The following is a 23,898-nucleotide window of genomic DNA, read 5'->3' as shown; positions in this document are numbered from 1 at the left end:
GGTCCTGTGAACAACTCACCACCTATACTTGAAAATTTTTATAACCAAGGGGGAGATGACGATGGTGATGATCACGAGCATGAGGACGAGCAGTGCCCATATACTCTGTGGCGCCTGGCAACTAATTCCGATGGATCACCTCTTCTTGTGTGTATACATCCCACTGATGATGTTACTGCTAAGGAAGCAGGTGTCTCCCATGGTCGCACTCTCCGGACCTATTCCAACACCCGTTGCATGGTATTCGGGGTGGATACTAGTGTGCTAGCGCCAACTCCTTCTCCCTGGTACAGAATTGATAGTCTTGGAGAAAACTCGCTCTTCCTTGGACAAAACTATCCGATGATGGTGAAAGGCGATCCAACTGCTGTTGACACATTTATGAGAAGCAACTGTGTCTATACCTCGGACATTTGTGTGGTTCCCTACCCTGGTAGGGATATAGTAGGCCGCTTCAGCCTGGATGATCAGTCCTGCGTTGGTTTCCAGATCGACAATCGATGGCCCGTCCCAGAGAATAACTTGTGGTTCAAAGCAAGCATTTCCAATGCCGAGGAATGGTTGAGTTGAAGTTCATTTCATTGCTTGTTATTTGTTGTGTGGTGAAAACTTTAGTATTTATAATGTATCCTCGTTGTCGATGTGGGTTGATGACCTATTGTATGTAATAAAATGATATGCATGTGATAAACCTACTAAATTTATGAATGGCTTTCGAGTCGCTTCTCTGAGTGAGTGGTGCGACGAGGCAACAAAATATTTTCTGATTACATAATTGTACGTGCATTGCAACAGGTTATCGGATGAGGCCAATCAACAATAGTAGTACACTATTTGTACTAGCTTTAGATGCTTCGCGTGTCGGGCGGGTGTTTTTACTGTAGCCATATGTTAATGTGTTCGCTGTACGTAACCAGCACATCGAATCCTCGATACTAGTACTATATAGTAGGAGTAAGTAGTAGGGAGTAGTAGGGTGGCATGGGCCAGAACAAGCATTCACGTCCAGGAGTACGGCACATGCCACCACCACGACATCCATCTGACACCATATTATTTCTTGGAGTCCATGCTAGAGCAATCTCTTCAACCTCGTCGTTTCTCTAACTTCAGCCATCACGCGGCGGGCAAGGTGGGGGTTTGCCGAGAGTCGGTTTCCTTAACTGCGGTCCCACTTGTAAGGCCAACTCCAACGCACGACCCCAAACGCACCTCCATTTTGCACGGACTCCAACGATAATATTGACTAGAAAAGCAAGACCAAAGAAAACAAGAACCACAAGAATACATTTTACTACTCCTGTAAGTTGGATTAGTTCCTTCTCGATGCATTCATTGTTAATCTGCGGAGGCTCGATCTTGCGTCTGTGCTAGTTAAAAGTGATTGAACACCTACTAAATTGCGCTCTATCAGTATATGTATGTAGTCTTCTTCCCAATACAAAAACTTGCATCCATTCTACTCCCTCCGTTGCACAATACATGCCTTCTATTTGTCAAAATATATATGTATCTAGACATGTCTTAGTATATAGGTACATCCATTTTTGGACAAATGGAAGTCAAGTATTTTGGAACGGAGGGAGTACACAATAAAAATTTTAAGTTAGCACAACTAGTCTAATCCCAGAGCAGAACTGAAGATTTGGTCGGGTTCTTCCTCCTTTTGCCGACACGTGGGACATCCATCATCCAGGTCGTGTCATGAAACAAAATAGAGTGGTAGTTGAAGCCACGAGATGTGCATCTTCAGTTAAACTGTAAATAGAATCTTAGTACTCTTGAGTAACTCCAAAAGCGGCCACCGTAGATCTTTATTGGATTTGTTTTTCATCACCAGCACATCGAGGTGAAAGATGTGCAGGTTCAGTGGGTCCTCTTGCGTTTTCACTGACATGTGGGGCCGCATGTGAGCAAACAGACGATGGGCTCCGCGCGTCCGCTGGCTGGCTGAGAAGAGAGATAGAGGAGGGCTGAGCACGGACTGTAGGAAATTTGTTCTATGTACCTCAATATAGGCTCGATATAGTGGGGTGGCATGGGCCATAACTCAGTAGCATTCACGTCTAGCAATACGGCACACGCCACCCACACGAGTCCCATCCGACACCAATTTTCTTGGAGTCCGTGCTACAACCATCTCTTCTCCCTCCTGTTTTCTCAGCCCTCGCGCGGTGTGCGGGGTGGTGGTTTGCCGATAGTCGGTTTGCTCAACTGCAGTCCCACTTGTAAGTGAAAATGCAACACCGCACACATTCCTTCTTGAGCGGCGTGCCGGACCAACCGTGTGGGGGTGCGACGCGAACACGTCAGGCTTTTCCTTTTGAACTCATAACTTGTAAAATTTGGTTCTGCTCCATGGCGCGACTGATCGATAGAAAATAAAGATTTTTCCTAGAGTAATGAGAAGTTTGGTTTTGGCGCCGTTCATGCATGGAGTACATACGAAAATTATGAAGTTGATGCGAAAGGTAAGATAATTACTGTAGTATCATATACTACTACATGGATTTGACGGAGAGAAAAAAATACATACGGATCCATCAACGTTCAACGACATCCTCACGCCCTAGTGCGTCGGGTCACCAACCGACGTGTGAGGAGCGGCGGCATTGGCGGCGAGCTCAACGTGCTTCTGTACAATGCCGTCCAAGGTTGCCCTGCGCTCCAAGAAGGCCAGCGTCCTCCTCTTGCATGTAGTAGTCCTTGTGGACGATTTGCGCGTAGACGTGGGTGATTATGTCAATGGTGTCTTGCTGCGCCAGGTGCTGCGCGGCGAGCGCGACCTCGAGGTGGACATTCTCCGGCGCGACGGCGGGCAGTCGCAGGGCCACCAGTGCGTCGAAGAGGTTGTTACCATAGTGGCCGTTGAGGGTGGCGTGCATTGCAGAGCCTGGGCGCGTCGGCTGGTGGCTTACGTCAAAGTCGTCCGCAAGCTTCTTGACGACGGTGAACTTGTCAAGGAAACCGACGAGGACCTCGTCGAACAAGGAGACGAAGCTGTCGTCCAAGCGGCTCCTCGCCCTGGCGGCCTCAAGCAATACTACCTGGAGACGTTCCTCGGTGCCGGTGAATGTGGTAGTACTCCTAAATCTAGACGGTGGTGCTACTAGTACTAGTAGTAGTACTACCAATGTAGTAGTAGGAGTACTAGCACTGTACTACCCATTGGTCAAATTATTATGTGCTGCTCCTCACAATGAAGTGACAAGACCCTGCATCGGAGATGACACCTGAGTATAGGCGCCGTGTTCGGCATACCATAGTCACTATCATCATGGCTGTAGAGCTAGCCTGCTTACAACTAGCCCTGTTCGACATAATTTCCCATGCATAGATGCCCGTGCATTGCACGGAACACCAAGATTGGGGGTGGATGGCTCCGGCAGTGGCCATCGCGCCAGATTTTTCCACGGCCTTCTACTCCTAGATGTGTACACGTGTGCTGGTGTGTGTTGTGTGCTGGGTGTGCGCGAGTGCGTCCTTCGGTGCATGCCGCCGCGAAGTGGTGAATTGTGCGCGAGTGCGTCCTTCGCGCGCAAGAAGTTTGTCCTCAATGCGCCCTCAATTTACTAGCGTGCAGGGTGCTACCCCGTGTGGTTTCAACTTTTTTTACTTCACCGCGTGTCAGATGGGCCTCCAGTTTACTCATTTTCACCCACTGCCACATGGGCCAGCACACGAAGATACAGAACACGAGCTGACAAGGCAGCATGTGGATTGATTGACCGGTCAACTAAACAATATACGGAGCTATACACTAACATAGTGAGCGTATAATCCATCGGTATAGAGAGTTCGAGTGAGAGGGGAGGCCCGTGAGAGATAGCAGAGAGAGAGAGAAAGAGCTACTCCCTCCGTTTGATAATGTAGTTCCAAAATTTTTTTAAGTCGAACTTTTGAAACTTTGACCAAGTTTATAAAGAATTACTTATATCTACAATACCAAAGATAAATGATAGTATGAAGTAAGTACATGTTGTGATGAATCTAATGATCGTTCCAGATGTAAATGTTTTTCTCCACATATACCTGGTCAAACGTTTCTGAGGTTTGACTTTTCAAAACATCCATATGCTTATGGACGTGACAGAGTCCCTAACAAGAGAGAGAGAGAGAGTGTGAGTGAAAAAAGTGTGTGTGCGTGTGTGAAGGAGACATGGACAACACACGATAAAAGTAGAGAAAAAGCGTGCGTGTCTTATGCAAACATATCACACATGCATCTTCAACAACGGAGGCAAGGTGAGGAGATAGTGTGTGGTTGTTTGGAACTGAGAGAGCAAGACCCCTAGCACGTGGCCAAGAGGGGTCTGACAAACCAGGGAGAGAGGTCGAGAGAGACGTACGGAGAAAATGCAGACATGGGGAGGAGAGAGTGTATGTTTGTCATAGAGAGATCCCCTGGAGATCGTGATGGGACTACATGGGTGGGAGATCGAGTGACAAGGTGTGTGCGCGATAAAAGATGCCCCGAGAGATATCGAGATAGACGTATGGATGGAAGGAGACAATACGTGTGTTCATGTTTGCTAGTAAGAGATAATCATACTTAGGAGGGGGGGGGAGTTCTTGCGCCTATGATGGATTGAGGGATTATGGTACTTAGGGGGGTGCGTGTCACATGGAGAGAGAACAAGGGCGGAGAGTGTTGGATGGGTCTATATGTATAGCGCGAGCGAGACATGTGTATGTGTGAACCAGGGAGATATAAGGCCAGTTTGTCTTGCGTCCTGAGCATCTTTTGCCTGGCCTGGGGTTGTGGCTGGATTTCATGCACGCTTGTTTGGTTGCTACCCTGTGAAAAAGAAAGCCCGCCTGGCCTGGGTTCCCTTGCACTTTAATTAGCCTGGCTGAACTCCAGACACTGCAAGTAGCCTGGCCCAGGCGACCGATTTCGAACGCCTGGTCCTGCCTGGTCGTGTGGCCACGGGGCTAACAACAACATGTATGGATATTAGCATTAAATAATTGATGCATGGATTGATTGATGGGACGTTGATGCTTTGCCTGGCCCAAGCATGAACCAAACGCTTCAGCACCACACAAGCCTGGCCAGGCAGAAATATTTTACATCTCACGTCCACACGAGGCAGTACCGGCCATCAAGGGATGAGGGTCAGGTCACGAACCAAACTGACCAATAAAGTTTGAGAGAGATTGAGGAGCCCCGATAAGGCTGAGTGGTGGGTCAGATAGCTGAGAGGGGGAAAGAGATATTCCATCCGCTCGATAATGCAGTGCATGTAAATTTTTTAGAAGTCAAACTTTGGAAACTTTGATCAGGTTTACGCAAATGTTATTTATATCTACAATACCAAAGATACATCATACAAAACTACATCTCATGGTGAATCTAATGGCATATGTTTGCCATACTAGATGTAATTCTTTCTCTCCACGTACATGGTCAAACTTTGCGATGTTTGATTTTTCAATAAATCTATATGCTATGGACCGAGGAGAGTGCCTCAGTCGAGACAGATCAAGTGTGTGTGAAGGAGAATGAGTAAGTGTGCAAAAAGAGTATGTGTGTCAAAGAGAAAGTGACAACAAACGATAAATTAGAGAGAGTGTGTGTTTTTTCGTTTCTTATGCGAACATATCACGCATGCATCTCCGAGATGGAAAAGCGAGGCGAGGAGATACACGAAGATAGCTAGTGTGTGATTGTTTGCAACAGAGAGAGACACCCCTGTAGCACATGTCCAATAGAGGTGTGGCCAACAAGGAACAAAGGTCTAGAGGGACACATGGATGGCATGGACGCATGAGGAGGGAGAGAGGGTGTGTTTGTGATAGAGAGATCCCGTCGAGATCATGAGGGGACTATATGGGTGGGAGATCAAGGGAGTGCGTGCGTGATAGAAAGATGCCCCGAGAGAAATCGAGATAGACCATGCACATGTCTGTGATGGAGACTAAGATTAGCTAGTCATATACATATAGGGGGGACTGCGTGTGCCTACAATTGAGTGAGAGACCATCATACTTGGCTAGCTGGGAATGAGATTGTGTGTGTGTGCGTGTGAGATGGAGAGAGAACGAGGGGGAGAGATAGAGTTTTAGATGGGCCTATCGAGTGCAAGTGAGATATGCATGTGTATGTGTGACCCAGGTGGATGGAGAGTTTGAGAGAGGGGGGAAGAGCTCCGAGACGACATAGTGGTGCGTGAGAGAGTTACAGGCAAAGAGCCAAGGAATCTGTGTGCGTACGATGAGTGCACCCAAGATATCAAGCTTGGACTAGCTAGAATATCATACATAGTGTGCGAGAGAGACCTATAGATGGTGTATATATGCATGCGAACTAGAAAGACCCCCCCACACACACAAAGAGAGAGAGAGAGAGAGAGATTGAGAGAAATGGAGAGGGACGAACAAGGTTTTTGTGTCGGATGCGTGCGATAGAATTGAATATTGTTGGCGAGAGAGAGAGAGAGAGAACAGGAGTCCGGGAGAGGGGGAGGTTCCGTTTTATGCATCAAAGACTGATATAAACCATGTTTCAATATAAACTTGCATTCAAATATTTAAATTGGAGAACATGTTGTCTGCAATCCACACATGAATGGATATATGCATATATCAAACAAGTTCATTAATTTGACTTTCAACACGTTCATGGAGTACTATAATACTGTACAACATGCTACTCGATTGAGGTGTTCAATTTTGGATTTAGTTCACTATTTTGACCTACTGAACGAGCTATTTCATTGAATCGAGATATTTCATTTTGGGTTTGATTCACGTTTTTGAGTGGGTCAACTATTTGTCATATAGTAAATCGCTAGTAACGAGCATGTAAAAACACATTACTCCCGAGCATCATCTCTCCATCTAAAAAAGAAGTGGCAAGCTAATATTTCAAAATTTGATCCGAATCGACTTGGTAAGGTAAACATGGATGCTCGTTCTCCCAAAATTTGAACGAACCGTTAAACATCCTCTCTGCTCGGTGGAATTCACCCAAGCAAATAAATGGGAGACGCGAAATTACCGTCCTATGTGGGACACGCATCAATTGGCCCGTTGTACATCGAAGGTAGGTTCGTAACTTCATCCAAGCATGCCTTCTCCTCGGCCGAAATGACATGTGCTGAATAAGTCATAAACCATGGTCGGCAAAACACGCTTTCCTCACCCGAAATAGCCCCCGCCCACTATTTCAAAACACGCTCTCCTCGCCCGAAATCGCTCGCGCCCACTATAGTTCAAAACACGCCCTCCTCGCCCGAAATTGCTCCCACCCAGAGAAGCAAAGTTACTCTACTATCCCCGACCCTCAGTACACAGACCCAAGCCGAGAAGCCTATAGGCAAGGGTAGAACTGTAACTCCCCCTCACATTTCAGACAAATGCGTCCGTAAGACATGGTTCCACTCCCCTCCCAATTTCCCCCGCCCGGCCCCATTCATATCTCGTGGGTGCCAAATCGCCTTCTCCGCGGGAAGCTCCCGTCTCCCGAGCCGCGAAACCTCAGCCCCATCTCCATGGCGCCCCCACCGCACCAATTTCACAGCCGCCCTCCTCCCTAATGCCGGAGACGCTGTCCATTTGCCATCGTGCACTGGGTCGTGTGCCTCTTACTCCGTGCTGCTGGTGCTGCCTCGACGACGGTCGCGTGAACCATACCGGAGCTGATTCACCCCCGTCGTTGTTCATGGTGCCGGAGCGGCTCCAACTTCGGATCTATCCAGAGTCCTGGCGCTACTTCGACGTAGCCGTCGACCGTCGCGACATCGCTCTTTCCCTGCCACCGGTCGCCACCACAACCGCGCCAGCCTCACCGACTCGGCAGCTGGACCTGCCTACTTCACCATGCTGCCAGATAGGTCACACCCTCATCTCAAATCACTTTATTTAGGCGTCAGTTGTCTGAATTTTTATTCTGGGCCAGTCGATTTGCAATGGGAAGCAGCACCCCTCGAGGCGGCGGAGCTCCTAGGCTGCCGGTTGGCTGGTGTCTAACGTAAGGGTGCGGGGCCGCAAAGTTCGCCGCGGAAGCAACGCTTAGATGGCTATCTTTTATAGTTACGTGGGTTGAAGGTACTGCCGCCGCCGGATCTGGATGACGGGGAGTCTTTGTGGATTGGCCCGGGGGCCGCGCAACCACGGCAGTGCGGTGGGGCGGGGAGCGGGGTTTTGGCCGGGGCCACAGATGGCGGAGGCAGGCTGCTCTGCTGTTGGTCGCTGGCTCTTTGGGGAAGATTGCGAACAGTGTCAGCCGGGAGGCACAAGACGGCCAGCCATCCGGCGTAGATCAGACAGTACCAAAATAAAATAAAATCGTGTGACCCCAATTTAGTCTTCAGTCAACAGACGTGTGACCACTCTTGTACCTTGCTGTTGATCTCTTAGTGTATTTCTTTAGATCAAAGAGATATGTCGTTCTTAACATTATGCGTTATCTACATCTTCAGACACACCATCTTCCGACTCACCACAGCTGCTCCAACAAGGGAAGCATACACCAGAAGGGAGCTATAGTCCCCACTCAATAGTTCCCTGCATCGGATGTGTGTGCCCGACATGCACAGCCACAACAACTGCAGGGCCATCCACAGGTCAGCACATGATGCTCACTCCTATGGATGGTAGCCAGATAGGTTGTACCCTCATCTTACTTGTGTGCAACATTTATGGCTTTGTTATTCATCTAAGCATGGAAAATAGATCATCACATTTCACTGTATATTCATGCTGATCTCTTACGGGTCTTGTTCAGGAGTTAACGCTGTTCCATAGTTTAGCTAAGATACTTGTTCTTTAGGTAACAGTGTTCCATAGTTATCATCCATCAGCCAATGCTATCCCACAGGCTGGTGATTATAGTATTATACCACTTCTAGTATTTCCTATGTTGTTCTTTAATACTTTTGTGTACCATCTAGTTAATATCGAGTACAAACGATACATATTCTGTAGCTTTCATCTGTGTTCTCCCTTTAGTTTATGAGACCTGTTGCTGCTAGTTAACCCCAGTCCTACTATTTATGTCGTCTCCTATAGGCACTCATTACATAAATCTAACTACTAGTTGTCTTCCATGCATGTCAGATATAATTGCACACACTGATATATCCACAAGAACGTCGCGGAGCAATGTAAAGGCCAATAAACTTGATGCTAATGATACCCAATATGATGGAACATGTAAAGGCAGTTCTTCAGAAGACTTGCAGTAAGATGATGAATCCTCTTCACCCCACAAGGTCCTTGCTCTAACTTGGCCTATGATATGGGTACAACATGCATATAATGTCCTGGAGTGTATCTACTCTGTTGCAATGCCATGCGCTTAGCATGCTGATCATGCATGTAAATATGTCATGCCTTCCTGTTTTTCAGTACCTATTCCATTCATGATAACATGTTTTCAAATTTAAGTACTGTCATTCTACTCTATCACAATGCCATCTGCTTAATTTGGACATCATGCTTCTGAATATCTTATGCATTGTTATTCATCAGTATGCACTTCATCTGTCTACCATACCATGTTTTTTTACATTGAAGTGCTGTTCTAGTGCTCCATTGCAATGCCATCTTATTTTCCCAATCATACACGTGTATGTTGCCTTAGTTATTTCTGTATGTATTCCGCTAGCATACATTTTTACATTCAACTAGTGTTTTTTTGCTGTGTTGTCCTGTCGTATCCCTAGCTCTTACACCATACTCCCTCCGTCCGGATTACATGTTGCCAAAATGGATAAAAAAGGATGTATCTAGAACTGAAATACGCCTAGACCCATCCTTTTACCGGATGGAGGGAATACATGTCAATATGTCATGCCTTTCTATTCTTCAGTACCTATTCCATCTCTCTGATGCCGCATGTTTTATAATTAAAGCACCATTCTTCTATACAAGGCATGCAAGGGGAAGACGACTATGTTAGAATCTGAAGGGTTACAAACAAGGCCTTTGCAAAAGATCCAAACGCCAGGAGATAATAAACCAACTCCAGTTTTTTAAGATACTGCTCCAGCATAGAGAAACCCAACTCCTACTAATAATAAGCAGATTCCAGTGGCCAAAGAACTAGTCTGCTCCAGTCCAGCAAAAATATGTCAACTCAATTCTAAGAAGCGTGTGCGTATCCTTGCATCATGAAATTTTATAGCATGCTGATCATATTTTCTACATGTTTCTTACCCATCTCTCTTTTAGAAAATAAGCTTAACAGATAGAAGATTTTCTGCAATGGTATCGTTTATGAGGAAAGATTCTTGCAGGAATTCTCTGTGCTCCAATGTAGATGTAAGTACCTGTTGTATATCACTATATTTTTAGATCAGCATGTATTTTGTTAATCAGCGTGAATCCAACCTTTATCTAATCTAAATTTAGTTGTAGCAAAATGTATGATTAAAGGCCACAATGTTGATTTTTGCAAGGAAAACTACCTGGTAGTTTTGCATCCTGAGCTGCATGAGTGTACTATCTCATATCAGTGGGTTTGAATACTTTGGTTCTGCTGTGGGTTTTCCAGTGTTTTTTACTGTGTTGTCCTGTCGTATCCCTAGCTCTTACATCATACTCCCTCCGTCCGGATTAAATGTCGCAGAAATGGATAAAACTGGATGTATCTAGAACTGAAATACGCCTATACCCATCCATTTATTTCCGGATGGAGTGAATACATGTCAATATGTCATGCCTTTCTATTCTTTAGTACCTATTCCATCTCTATTGTAGCATGTTTTATAACTAAATCACCATTCTTCTATATAACGAATGCAAGGGGAAGATGGCTATGTTAGAATCTGAAGGGTAACCAGGTCTTTGCAAAAGATCCAAACGCCAGGAGATAATAAACCAACTCCATTTTTCATAGATACTGCTCCAGCACAGAGAAACCCAACTCCCACTGATAATAAGTAGATTCCAGTGGCCAAAGAACTAGTCCGCTCCGGTCCAGCAAAAGAATGTCAACTCCATTCTAAGAAGCGTGTGCGTATCCTCGCATCATGAAATTTTATAGCATTCTGATCATATTTTCTACATGTTTCTTACCCGTCTCTCTTTTAGAAAATAAGGTTAAACGATACAAGACTTCCTCCATTGGGATCGTATTCGAGGAAAATATCTTGCGGGAATTCTCTGTGCTCCAGTGCTGATGTAAGTACATGTTGTATATCACTATATTTTTACATCAGCATGTATTTTGTTAATCGGCCTAAATCTAACCTTTATCTAATCTAAAATTAGTTGTAGCAAAATGTTAAAGGTGCCAATGTTGATTTTTGTAAGGAAAACTGCCTGGTAGTTTTGCGTACTGAGCTGCATGAATGTGCTATCTCATATCACGCACATTACTGAATTGTAGTGCTTCTCTGGTTGCCCATTCATTCATTGTGTCAATGTTGCTTTCGTATTACCTTACCTGGCTGATGATAGCTGTGCCATATTGTGTTAATTTGGTGTAGGCTAGTTACCCAAACGTTCGTTGTGTCAATGTTGCTTTCCTATTATCTGACTTGGCCAATGATAGCAATGCTAGTGTGTTAATTTTGTGCAGGCTGCTGAAGATAAGAAGACGAACTCTGAAAATAGCAAGGCAACCCCATCGTTTCTTTCCAGTAAATCTAGCCCAGGTAATATTGCAATAACTCATGATTAATCTGTTTGGTTCCCGTCCTAATTTATGTTATGATGTAGTGGTCAAGACACTCTCCACTATCAATAATACAAGCCTGCCAAAATCGCCATCTGAATCTGTTCAGTATCCTGTGTCTCGAATGCGACGGAATAAATTTATGTTTGTGAACCAATTAATGGCTGAAGCAATGATGGAAATGGTGGATGAATCAGAGGTGCAGAGTTGTGCGACACAACAACTGATCAATGTTTTCAGAGACAGTGTGGCAAAGTAGCAAGAACTTGCCCACATGCTTATGGGCGTCATCTGTGCTGATGTTGCAGATTGTGACATTGTAGATGGTTAGGTTCTGCTCATTTATTTGCACTGGTATCAATCTTTGATTGCCCGGTGGATGTAATTTCCTGTAATATATTCTGGATGTGCAACGTTATTCCCTGTATGTCGTACCTTTGCTCGTCGTAATGGGCTCAAATTATCTAATTTGGCCTAAAGACATGAACGAACTTTAGTGGGCCCATTAAGTTAATGGGCCGTTACTAGGCCGAAAGTTAATGGTCGGCCCTCTTACCTCCCGGGTTGTTAACAGGCCGACATCGAAGCGGGCAATAGGTGGCCCCAATTTATTTCACGGGCCGTTAATAGGCCGTTACTAAGTTTGGGCTACATATGGCCCAACTATATTGTAGGCCTTTAGCAGGCCGAAAGAGACAGCGGGCTTGTATTGGACCATGAAGAGCATGGGCCGCTAAGAGGCCGAAAGTCAAGTCGTATTGCAAATGGCCCAGCTGTGTTGTGGGCCTTTAGCAGGCCGAAAGAGAAACCGGGCTGGTATTGGACCATGAAGGGCATGGGCCATTAAGAGGCCAAAACTAAGGTCCGACTACAAATGGCCCAACTCATTTATGGTCCGTTAACAGGCCGAAAGGCACACAGGGCCGGGAATTGGCCCAACACTTAAATGGGTCACTAAAAGGCCAAAACTCAGGTCCGACTACAATGGGCCCAACTGATTTATGGGCCGTCAATAGGCTGAAAGTGACACCGGGCCAAAAATTGGCCCAACACTTAAATGGGCCGCTAAAAGGCCGAAACTCAGGTCCGACTACAAATGGCCCATCAGATTTATGGCCTGTCAACAGGCTGAAAGACACACCGGGCCAGAAATTAGCCCAACATTTAAATGGGTCGCTAAAAGGCCGAAAGATGTACATCTTGAAAATTGGCCCATCCATTAAATGGGCCGTTAACAGGCCGAAATCTCATCGGGCCGATATTGAGCCCAAATATATAGCGGGCTGTTAACGGGCTCGAACTGACGATGGGCTGCAATGGTGTCAAATCTTTAATGGGCCAAATTGGCACATCTCGTATGGGCCATGGGTTTAAATGGACCTGACACAAGTAGGCCTTATATGAGCCGGCCTGCTAATTTTTACTGGGCCGGCCTTTTTCACCGGAATGGGCCACTGTTGGGCCGTGCCACGTGTCGACCTATCATAGGCGCCTCCTGTCCAATGAGTGGATGAAATCTGTCCCAACGATGAGCCAACACATGTTTCCTCTAGCCAATGATGATTTTACACGTGGAAAATCCCCATTGGTCAGTGCTGTTAATGGGTTATCGGATCCAAAACCTGACCCGATAGCTTAACGGCGTTCCATTACGGTGGATGCCACGTGTTGGTCACCCTTGATGAAAGCACTTCTGTGACGCATGATTTATCATCATGGAAGTGGACACTTGCGTGATGATAATTTTGGTAATGTCATGGAACACTTCTACGACAGCACAGGTATGACTATCTTGATTCTGTCATAAATTTGCCACGGATGTACATGCATGACAAAAAAAGTGACCTACTGTGACAAACACGTATCATCATGTAAGTGTATTTTTTTGTAGTGATAGCCAGTTGAATTCGAATGTAACTTTTCGAGTAGCTGATTTTTCGTATAAAAAACTTTTTCATCGGAGGTCGTATGCAAAAGTTATGACCATTTTACCGAAACACGGCGGCCTTTTGCAAAAAAAATTCAAAATTCATGTTTGTTAATTTTCCTAACAAGTAGAACACATAACACATGGGCATCTATTTTTTTGAATTTGTTTGAATCTTTTATCATTCTCTTTTATTTTTTTAAAAACCTAAAAGGCGATCGAAGGGGGTGTTTCTGTGTGTGAGACGTTAGTAATGGCGCACCCTCCCTAGTGCGCCATTGCTAACCCTAGCAATGCCGCACCAGGGAGGGTGCGCCATTACTAACCTCACACACACACACACAGGCACACCCCCACCAGACATAGCAATGGCGCACCACACCTAGGTGCGCCACTGCTATGTAGCATAGAAGTGGCGCACCTAGGTGTGGTGCGCCATTGCTATGTCTGGTGGGGGGTGGACCCAAAAAAATAGCAATGGCGCACTGCTCATGCGGTGCGCCATTAGTAAAAACATAGCAATGGCGCGCCTGATTCTAGTGCGCCACTGCTATATAGCAGTGGCACACCACCATCATGGTGCGCCACTAGTAGAGATATTGGGGATAAGCCTTTTTCTAGTAGTGACATCATCCGCATTACCACCACCGACTTCCACAACCTAACCCATCTTGATCCCCATCGCATATGTGGTTGCTTGAGTAGTGATTCGAGTCTCCTAAGGTGTTTCGGCTACTTAGGGACTATTGCTTCTTCATCAACCACCACCACCACTTCCGCATAGGCTTGCCCACCATACACTTCCGCCACCCCAACTTAACCCAATTTTGTTTGAGTTGTGAGTTATGTCTCCTAAGGTGTTTCGGCTACTTAGGGACAGTGACTTTAAACTCCGACTCACATACACCACCTTACCCTCCATTTCCACATTGCCTACTCACAAAACCCATCATTGCATTTCCGCAATCCCTTTGAGCTTTTGCAACCACCACTGCATTCCCATTACCACCATTTGACATTTGAGATTTTGAGTTTGCATTTTTTTCGTTTCCTAAGGTGTTTCGGCTAACTAGGAACGGGTCGACATCGGTAACACCTCCTCTCATCATCGCCAAGGATGGTAACCTCGATGACACCATTGTATATTCCTCTTGTGAGGCGGAGCATCCTATGGACATCACCATGTCAAGAGTCCGTTTGGCAAGTGACACGTGCGACATCTACTTCACATACACAAAGTTGAATCATCTCCTATACACATGCTCACTTGACCCCTTCGAGGATGGTATACTACTTGACACTCCACTCGTGTGCATGCATAGGTATTGTTGGAACACTACGGACGACGAGGAGGAGTGCAAACGCCAAGGAACAACTACACCATCCGTGAGGGAAGCCTGGAAGTGACAACGGAAGAAGACGGAGCTGTTGATGCTACAACGGCCGGACATCAGGGCCAGAGGCTAGACATCCGGCGCCTGGGCAGTCGCCCAATAGCTGCACCAACAAACGGCCGAAGCATCAGCGGCCGGACATCCGGCCCATGGGCCCGGACAGCCGGCGCGACGCCACAACCCGGACATCCGGCCTTCCCCGGAAATCCGGCATCAACAATAGGAGACAACAAAAGGCCACCCCGCTCAGGCCGGACATCCGGCGTCTCATGAGAGCCCGGACATCTGGCCCCCAGGCCGGACATCCGACGCATGCCTGCTCGTAGAGTCGGGCCACAGGCCCATGTATCCCTCCCCTCTTACCCCTTCGTGGCTTAGACTATATATACTCCTCCCCCTCCTCCTAGTTAGGGTTAGCAAAGTAGTAGCTCATTAGAGATAGAGCTTTGCTCATCCATTACGGATCTACTCCATGAGAGAGACCGTGACCCCTCTTCGGAGAAGATCCACCTTGGAATCAAGACTCCCTTGTGGGAAGATCCTCCGTGGATTCAAGCGCCCATCTCCTTTGGATTTGGGATGAAGTCTACCATCAAGAGCTCCTCATGGAGATGAACCTTACCTTGTATCTTTCCCTTTGTTGTTCATGTACCTTGTGGATCTTGTGTGTTTGATTGTCTAGTGGATGTGTGATTGGACTTGTTCTTGAGTGTTTCCCCTTGTGTTTTCTCTCCGTTCTTCCCCGTGTTCTTCGAGGGATCCTGCTCCTTTCGTGAAAGATCGTCCGAATAGGGTTCCACCCTACATCATCTTGCAATTGCATTGATAACCTCTTGCCCATTTTGCGTTACTTACCTATCGAGACTAGCCATACGGATCTACTCCAGGAGAGAGACCGCGGCCTCTATGGAGAAGATCCACCTTGGATTAAAGACCCCTCACAGGAAGATCCCCTCGGGGATTCAAGACCTCCTCACGGAGAAGAATCGGTTACCGTGTATCGTCCCTTGTTGATCGTGGATCGTGTATCTCATTGTGTTTCAAAGATCTAGCATATGTGTGACCATATCTTGTTGGTTTGAGTGTTTCTCTCGTGTTTTCCCTCGTGTTTCCCCTCATGTTCTTCGTGTTCCTCGTTGGGAGCCACTCCTTTCGTGAAAGATCGGCCATCTAGGGTTCCACCCTACATCACCCCCTCCACACACACCCCAAATCCTGCGATCACCCCAAATCCCCCGCTCACACACACACACACACACACACACACACACCCTCCCTCACTTGAAACCCTGGCTAGGTCACTGCCTCAGTGCCGCCTCCATTGTCAACCTCTACCAGTCTGCCCGTGCAGGTTGCCCACCGATATACATACCCTCGCCGCTCTGAGTTTCTTAGATGACGCCTACAAAACGCCCCCTTTCCCATAGATCCCCATTCCCATCCCCCTCCCCCACTCCAGAGAGTCCCAGCCTAAGCCCGGCTATGCTTCCCGAGGAGCTCGAGGAGTGAATGGCCTAAAAGAGCTTTATTGCGGCCTCTACGCCCGACGTCAGCGAGGTGGCCGCCGAGGAAGCCAACGATGATGACTGGCCGCAACCTTTCAATTAGCGGACCAGAGTATTCTGGCATGTCGCAGATGCTGACTACGACATCGAGGTCGTCGACAGTGATGGCTTGACGTAGGCTATGTCACAGGTTAAGTTGCCCACTCCCAACCGCTGGGTTCGACAGCCGTTGATCTCATCGATGGCCCTGCCGCTAATCTCCTGCGGCTCGTTATGAACAATTTGCTAGCCTTCATCGCCTTGGAGCCCCTTTTGTTATTTCTGAAGGACATGTTCTACGAGGCTGGCCTGGGATCCTTAGCTGCCAAGTCAGACCTCATCGAGGGCGACCACGAGGAGGAGCCCATCTATGACAAGTGAGGAAACCCATGATTTGTTTTGCCGTGCGTCTTCACTGGGGAATCCCATTATTTGTTTTCTCGAACCCCTTTTGTAGTGAGAACCTGTCCAGTATTTATTGCTATATTTGGTTGTTTTCATATTTTTTGGTTGTTTAGTTGTTTGTAGTTAGTATATGTCCAGTTTCAATTTCCATCTTTGGTTGCTCGTAGTATGCCTTGTTTATTTTAGTTATTTACAATGTGATCTTCTATGTGTGCTAGTATGAACTGTGCAGTTCAGTTTCATCAATACCAGTTTTATCTATATTTGGTTGTTGTTCAGCATGTTGTATTTAACACGCCTTTCCATTCGATTTAACAATAACTAGTGTACTTGAACCTGCATAATACAAGTTTGAATGACTATGTTTGCTTGTTTTTAAATGTTAGGCGTGTTGAAGTTAATAACATACCTTTCCGCTTCTTGTTTTTCTTAACTAGCGTGCTTAAACCTTCACCATGAAGCTATCATTTGGTGATTAAGTTGTCTACCATGGATATATTTGGTTGATGCTTAGCCTGTTGTGCTTAACATGCCTTTAGATGTACTTACAGAGAACAATATTGGGAACATCTACTGTTTACCATCGAGGTTAGTTTCATATCATGGCTTATATGTACTCACTGTTCAGGATATCGGTAGCTGGTACCATATAGGACGAGGGCTGATAAAGGATTAATCGGTGATACGAACTTTTTACTGAATATATCTGTAACCCATTTATCACTAGGTTAACTAGGGCCATATCTAATATATCTCAGGCTATATAGCAACATGCACTATACTGAAGTTATAAATATGTAGTCCTAGGCTACATAACAACAAGGAAGAGTGTTACCTTAATGTTTTGATGATGTCTATATATACGTAGAAGAGTAGCAGCAATAACAACAACACATCAGCAGTTAATTGCAGTTAATCAGCCTATAATTTGTAAAAATGCAATAAACTCCCTCCAGCCAATAATATAAGATGTTAATTCATCCAATATGTGAGTATATTGGATGTTATAAGACATTATATAATGGGATGGAGGGAGTGTTGTACTACATCATTGTGTAATTGTTGTTTAGCTTCTAACATTAACTTGGTGCTTTTAGGTACATATGTCATGGTAAAGATCCACGCTTCGACCCTTTCTGCGTATGGGGAAAGGAGACAAAGATTGTTAGTAAAATGGGTCAAAAGATGGCAATTAGACCCATAGTAAGTTGTGTTAGATGAGAATGTCTGAATCTTTCTCCTTTGAAGTGGTTCCCGAAGCAGTTTACTCGAGATTACCTCTCAAACTACATGATTGGTGGGCATGAAAAGGTTAAAGTATTTCTACTAGAACACAATGACTATCTAGATGTGTTGATGAAGACAGTGAAGGATGGGCGGTCGGCCATCACAAGGGGTTGCACTAGAGTCGTGCGTGCCTTCTGCATGGAGGAGGGCACAATATGGGCATTCTACTATACGAGTTCAACAACCAGAATGTCTTTCGCCTCTTTCTTTATTGTCTTTAATAGTACAAGTATACAACTGTGGTTCATCATTCTTTATTTGGTGCTTATGTAATTCTTGAACATATGTACATGTGAATCTAATAATGCATTGGTTGTATCAACGTGATGGATATGAATAAACTTATAGCTTACTTTTGAATTCAAATTCGGTACAATGTTAAATAGCAGCAATTAAATTAGGGTCAAATTACACTGTGCAGGTGATGGCGCAACGGTCGGTAGAACACAAACGTTTGTGATATACACCAGAATCCGACACAGTTCATAAAGAGGAAACATGTGTGAGCATGCACACAATTGCCGTTTGCAAAGTGTGTGTGATGTGAAACAATATTACAAATGGTGCAAGCAAACTAAATGTTTATGATAGTCACCATATCATACACGCTTTACAATCATGAACTGTTTTTGATGTGGTACGCATCGTAAACGTTGCACCATAAAATAGCTTGTCTGATAGTTATCATGTACGACACTGTTACGAAGGTCCGACGTTCGTAATCCTACCCGACACTTATACAATGATTAGCTAATCGTCTTAATTAGTTATTGCATACGGTTCGGGAAAAGTGAATGTGCGTGATTGTTGATGTCGCTTGAAGCTACATCGGTATTTCCCCAAAGAGGAAGGGATGATGCAGCACATCGACAGTTGGTATTTCCCTCAGATATGAAACCAAGGTTATCGAACTAGTAGGAGAACCAAGAAACACAACGTAAATAGCACCTGCACACAAATTAGAAATACTCGCAACCCGACGTGTAAAAGCGGTTGTCAATCCCTTTCGAGTAACGGCACTAGAAATTGGCAAACAGACATGAGAGAGTTGTAGATATTGATAAATCGAACGCCAAATAAAATAAATTGCAGCAAGGTATTTTTGTATTTTTGGTTTAGTAGATCTGAAAATAAAAGGCAAATAAAATAGATCGCGAAGGCAAATAATATGAGAAAGAGATCCAGGGCCCGTAGGTTTCACTAGTGGCTTCTCGCGAGAAAAATAGCAAACGGTGGGTAAACAAATTATTGTTAGGCAATTGATAGAACTTCAAATACTCATGACGATATCCAGGCAATGATCATTATATAGGCATCACGTCCAAGATTAGTAGACCGACTCCTGCCTGCATCTACTACTATTGCTCCACATGTCGACTGCTATCCAGCATGTATCTAGTGTATTAAGTTCATGGAGAAACGAAGTAATGCAATAAGAACGATGACATGATGTAGACAATATCTATCTATGTAGAGATAGACCCCATCGTTTTATCCTTAGTAGCAATGATACATACAATTAGGTTCCCCTTCTGTCACTGGGATCAAGCACCGTAAGATCGAACCCACTACAAAGCACCTCTTCCCATAAGCACCTCTTCCCATTGCAAGATAAATAGATCAAGTTGGCCAAACAAAACCCAAATATCGGACAAGAAATATGAGGCTATAGGCAATCATTCATATAAGAGATCAAAGAAACTCAAATAAGTTTCATGGATATAAAAAGATAGATATGATCATAAACTCAAAGTTCATATGATCCCAACAAACACATTGCAAAAACTCATTAAAGAAAACCATAGAGTCATCAAAACAAGCACACAACGCAAAGAAGATAGAATTTGTCAAAAAAGAACAGTCCGTAGCAATCTAGGTATTTCGAATACTTCTATTACTCCAAAAACTCTAAAAAATTAGGAATACATGAGAAGTTTGTATATTAATCTACTGAAAAAGGAATGGGTATTTTATCGTTCTCTGGTTAAAATGAGAATTATTTTTGTGAGCGCAAAAGTTTCTGTTTTTTCATCAAGATCAAACAACTATCACCCAGGAAGATCCTAAAGGCTTTACTTGGCACAAAAACTAATTAAAACATAAAAAACACAATCATACCAGTAGAATAATTTTGCTAACTCTCAAAAAACAGGAAGCAAAAATAAAAAATAAATTTAATTCATTGGGTTGCCTCCCAACAAGTGTTATAGTTTTACGCCCTTAGCTAGGCATAAAGCAAGGATCTAAGTTTTGTCATCTTTGTTTCGAGATACATAAGATGCCCTCATGGTTGATTCATATGGTGGCCTAATTATTGTTCTAGGGAAGTGTTCCATACCCTTCCTCAAAGGAAATTAGAAATTAATATTGCCTTCTTTCATATCAATCACGGCACCGGTAGTGCGTAAAAACGGTCTACCAAGAATAATTGAACAAGACGGATTGCAATCAATATCAAGAAAAATAAAATCTATGGGCACATAATTCCTATTTGCAAGAATAAGAACATCATTAATTCTTCCCATAGGCTTTTTAATAGTAGAATCCACCAAGGGCAAATTTAAAGAACATGATTCAATATCGGTAAGACCAAGCACATCACATAAAGATGTCGGAATTGTAGAAACACTAGCACCCAAGTCACACAAAGAAAAACACTCATAATTTTTAATCTTGACATTGATAGTAGGTTCCCATTCATCATGCAATTTTCTAGGAATTGAAACTTCTAATTCCAACTTTTCTTCTAAAGCTTTCATCGTAGCATCAACAACATGTTTAGTAAAAGCTTTATTTTGTTCATAAGCATGGGGTCAATTTATCATGGATTGCAACAAAGAAATACAATCAATCAAAGAGCAACTATCATAATTAAAGTCTTTGTAATCCAAAAGAGTGGGCACATCACTAGATAAAGTTTTGACCTCTTCAAACCCACTTTTATCAATTTTCTCAACAAGATTTTCACCCTCCGAAATATCGGGACGCCTTCTGACTAAAGTTGACTCTTCTCTAGTCCCCTTTTCATCAATCTTAACTTTACTAAACAAGGAATCAATAGAAGAAACACCAATAATTTTAAGATCTTCATCACTTTTATCTTCTAACAAGATCGGTTTAGCGACCATTTGATTTACTAGGGTAGCTTGTGCATCAGATATTTTTCCTAGCAAACTTTTGGCAAAAGCATACTTAGATTGGAGATTGCAAACTTCTCTACTAATATCATCAAGTTGTTTTGTTATAGCATCAAGCACAGCAGAGTGCTCCTTAAATTCTCTAGTAAAATACTTATTATGCTCAAATTGTGTAGTCATATATTCCTTAGTAATTTTCTCAATTTCAAGAAAAATATTTGGGTAAGGAACATCATAATATTTTCTTTGAGGCATCATGACCACACAAACAGGAACATACGAAAAAACAGATCCGGCAAGAAGACGGCGAACGAAAAAGTGGGGCGAATAAAACGGCAAATTTTTGTGAAGTGGGGGAGAGGAAAACGAGAGGCAAATGGCGAATAATGTAAAGTGCGAGGAGATTAGATTTGTGATTAGGAACCTGGTATATGTTGAAGATCCTCCCTGACAGCGGCTCTAGAAATTCCTTTTGATGTTGCTTGAAGCTACGTCGGTATTTCCCCAAAGAGGAAGGAATGATGTAGCACAGCGGCGGTAGGTATTTCCCTTAGATATGTAACGAAGGTTATCAAACCAGTAGGAGAACCAAGCAACACAACGTAAACAACACCTGCACACAAATAACAAATACTCACAACCTGACGTGTAAAAGGGGTTGTCAATCCCTTTCGGGTAACGGCGCTAGAAATCGATAAACGGACATGAGAGAGTTGTTTATATTGATATATCGAACGCCAAATAAAAAAAATTGCAGCAAGGTATTTTTGTATTTTTGGTTTAGTATATCTGAAAATTATAGGCAAATAAAATAGATCTTGAAGGCAAATAATATGATAAAGAGACCCGGGGGCCGTAGGTTTCACTAGTGGCTTCTCTTGAGAAAAATAGCAAACGGTGGGTAAACGAATTACTATTGGGCAATTGATAGAACTTCAAATACTCATGATGATATCCTGGGAATAATCATTATATAGGCATCATTTCCAAGATTAGTAGACCGACTCCTGCCTGCATCTACTACTATTACTCCACACATCGACCGCTATGCAGCATGCATCTAGTGTATTATGTTCATGGAGAAACGGAGTAATGCAATAAGAACGATGACATGATGTAGACAAGATCTATCTATGTAGACCCCATCGTTTTATCCTTAGTAGCAATGATACATACGTGTCGGTTCCCCTTCTGTCACTGGGATCAAGCACCGTAAGATCAAACCCACTACAAAGCACCTCTTCCCATTGCAGATAAATAGATCAAGTTGGTCAAACAAAACCCAAATAATGGAGTAGAAATACGAGGCTATAAGAAATCGTGCATATAAGAGATCAAAGAAACTCAAATAACTTTCATGGATATAAAAAGATAGATATGATCATAAACTCAAAGTTCATATGATCCCAACAAACACATCGCAAAAAGAGTTACATCATATGGATCTCCAAGAGACCATTGTATTGAGAATCAAACGAGAGAGAGGTAGCCATCTAGCTACTAACTACGGACCCGAAGGTCTACAAAGAACTACTCACACATCATCAGAGAGGCACGAATGGAAGTGGTGAACCCCTCAATGATGGTGTCTAGACTACTGGATCTGCTAGTTCTGGACTCTATAGTGGCTGGAATTGATTTTTGTTGACTCCCCTAGGGTTTCTGGAATATTGGGGTATTTATATAGCAAAGAGGTGGTCCGGGGGGCACCCGAGGTGGGCACAACCCACCAGGGCGTGCTTGGGCCTCCTAGCGCGCCCTGGTGGGTTGTGCTCTCCTCAGAGCACCCCCAGGCGCAGCCTTGGCCCATTTGGTGTCTTCTGGTCCAAAAAAATCTTCGTAAATTTTGGTTGCATTTGGACTCCATTTGGTATTGATTTTCTGTGATGTAAAAAACATGCAAAAAACAGCAACTCACACTTGGCACTATGTCAACAGGTTAGTACCAAAAAATGATATAAACTGTCTATAAAATGATTATAAAACATCCAAGATTGATAATACAACAACATGGAACAATAAAAATTTATAGATACGTTGGAGATGTATCAGCATCCCCAAGCGTAACTCGTACTCGTCCTCGAGTAGGTTAGTGATAAAAACAGAATTTTTGATGTGGAATGCTGCCTAACATGTCATATCATATTATTTTCTTTATAGCATGGATATTTGGACTTTTATATTGTTCAAAGCATATCAACAAGCAACCATGTATTTCAAAATATCAACACTAAAATGAGCTATCCCTAGCCCATCATGCTCAATCATTGATCAATTCAGGAAACACACTCGCATATTAACTACACCCAATGCTCAAGTACGATCATAGTGCCTCCTAGTTGGTGCTTTTATAACAGAAGATGGAGACTCAAATTCAAAAATTAAAAAATGCATCAAGTAAAAGAAAGGTCCTTCGCAGAGGAAAGTAGGGATTTGTGGAGGTGCCACAGCTCAAAGCAAAAAACTTAGAGATAAAAACATTTTGGGAGGTGTGTCCTTCCCACCAACGAAAATGACTTAGAGTGCCTAACACTTTCCATGCTATATATATCATAGGCGGTTCCCTAACAGAAAATAA

The sequence above is a fragment of the Triticum urartu genome, chromosome 1A (assembly GCF_056163025.1).
Source record: "Triticum urartu cultivar PI428250 chromosome 1A, HENAU_Tu73, whole genome shotgun sequence".
Lineage (NCBI taxonomy): Eukaryota > Viridiplantae > Streptophyta > Magnoliopsida > Poales > Poaceae > Triticum > Triticum urartu.
Note: the sequence above shows the minus strand (reverse complement) of the source record.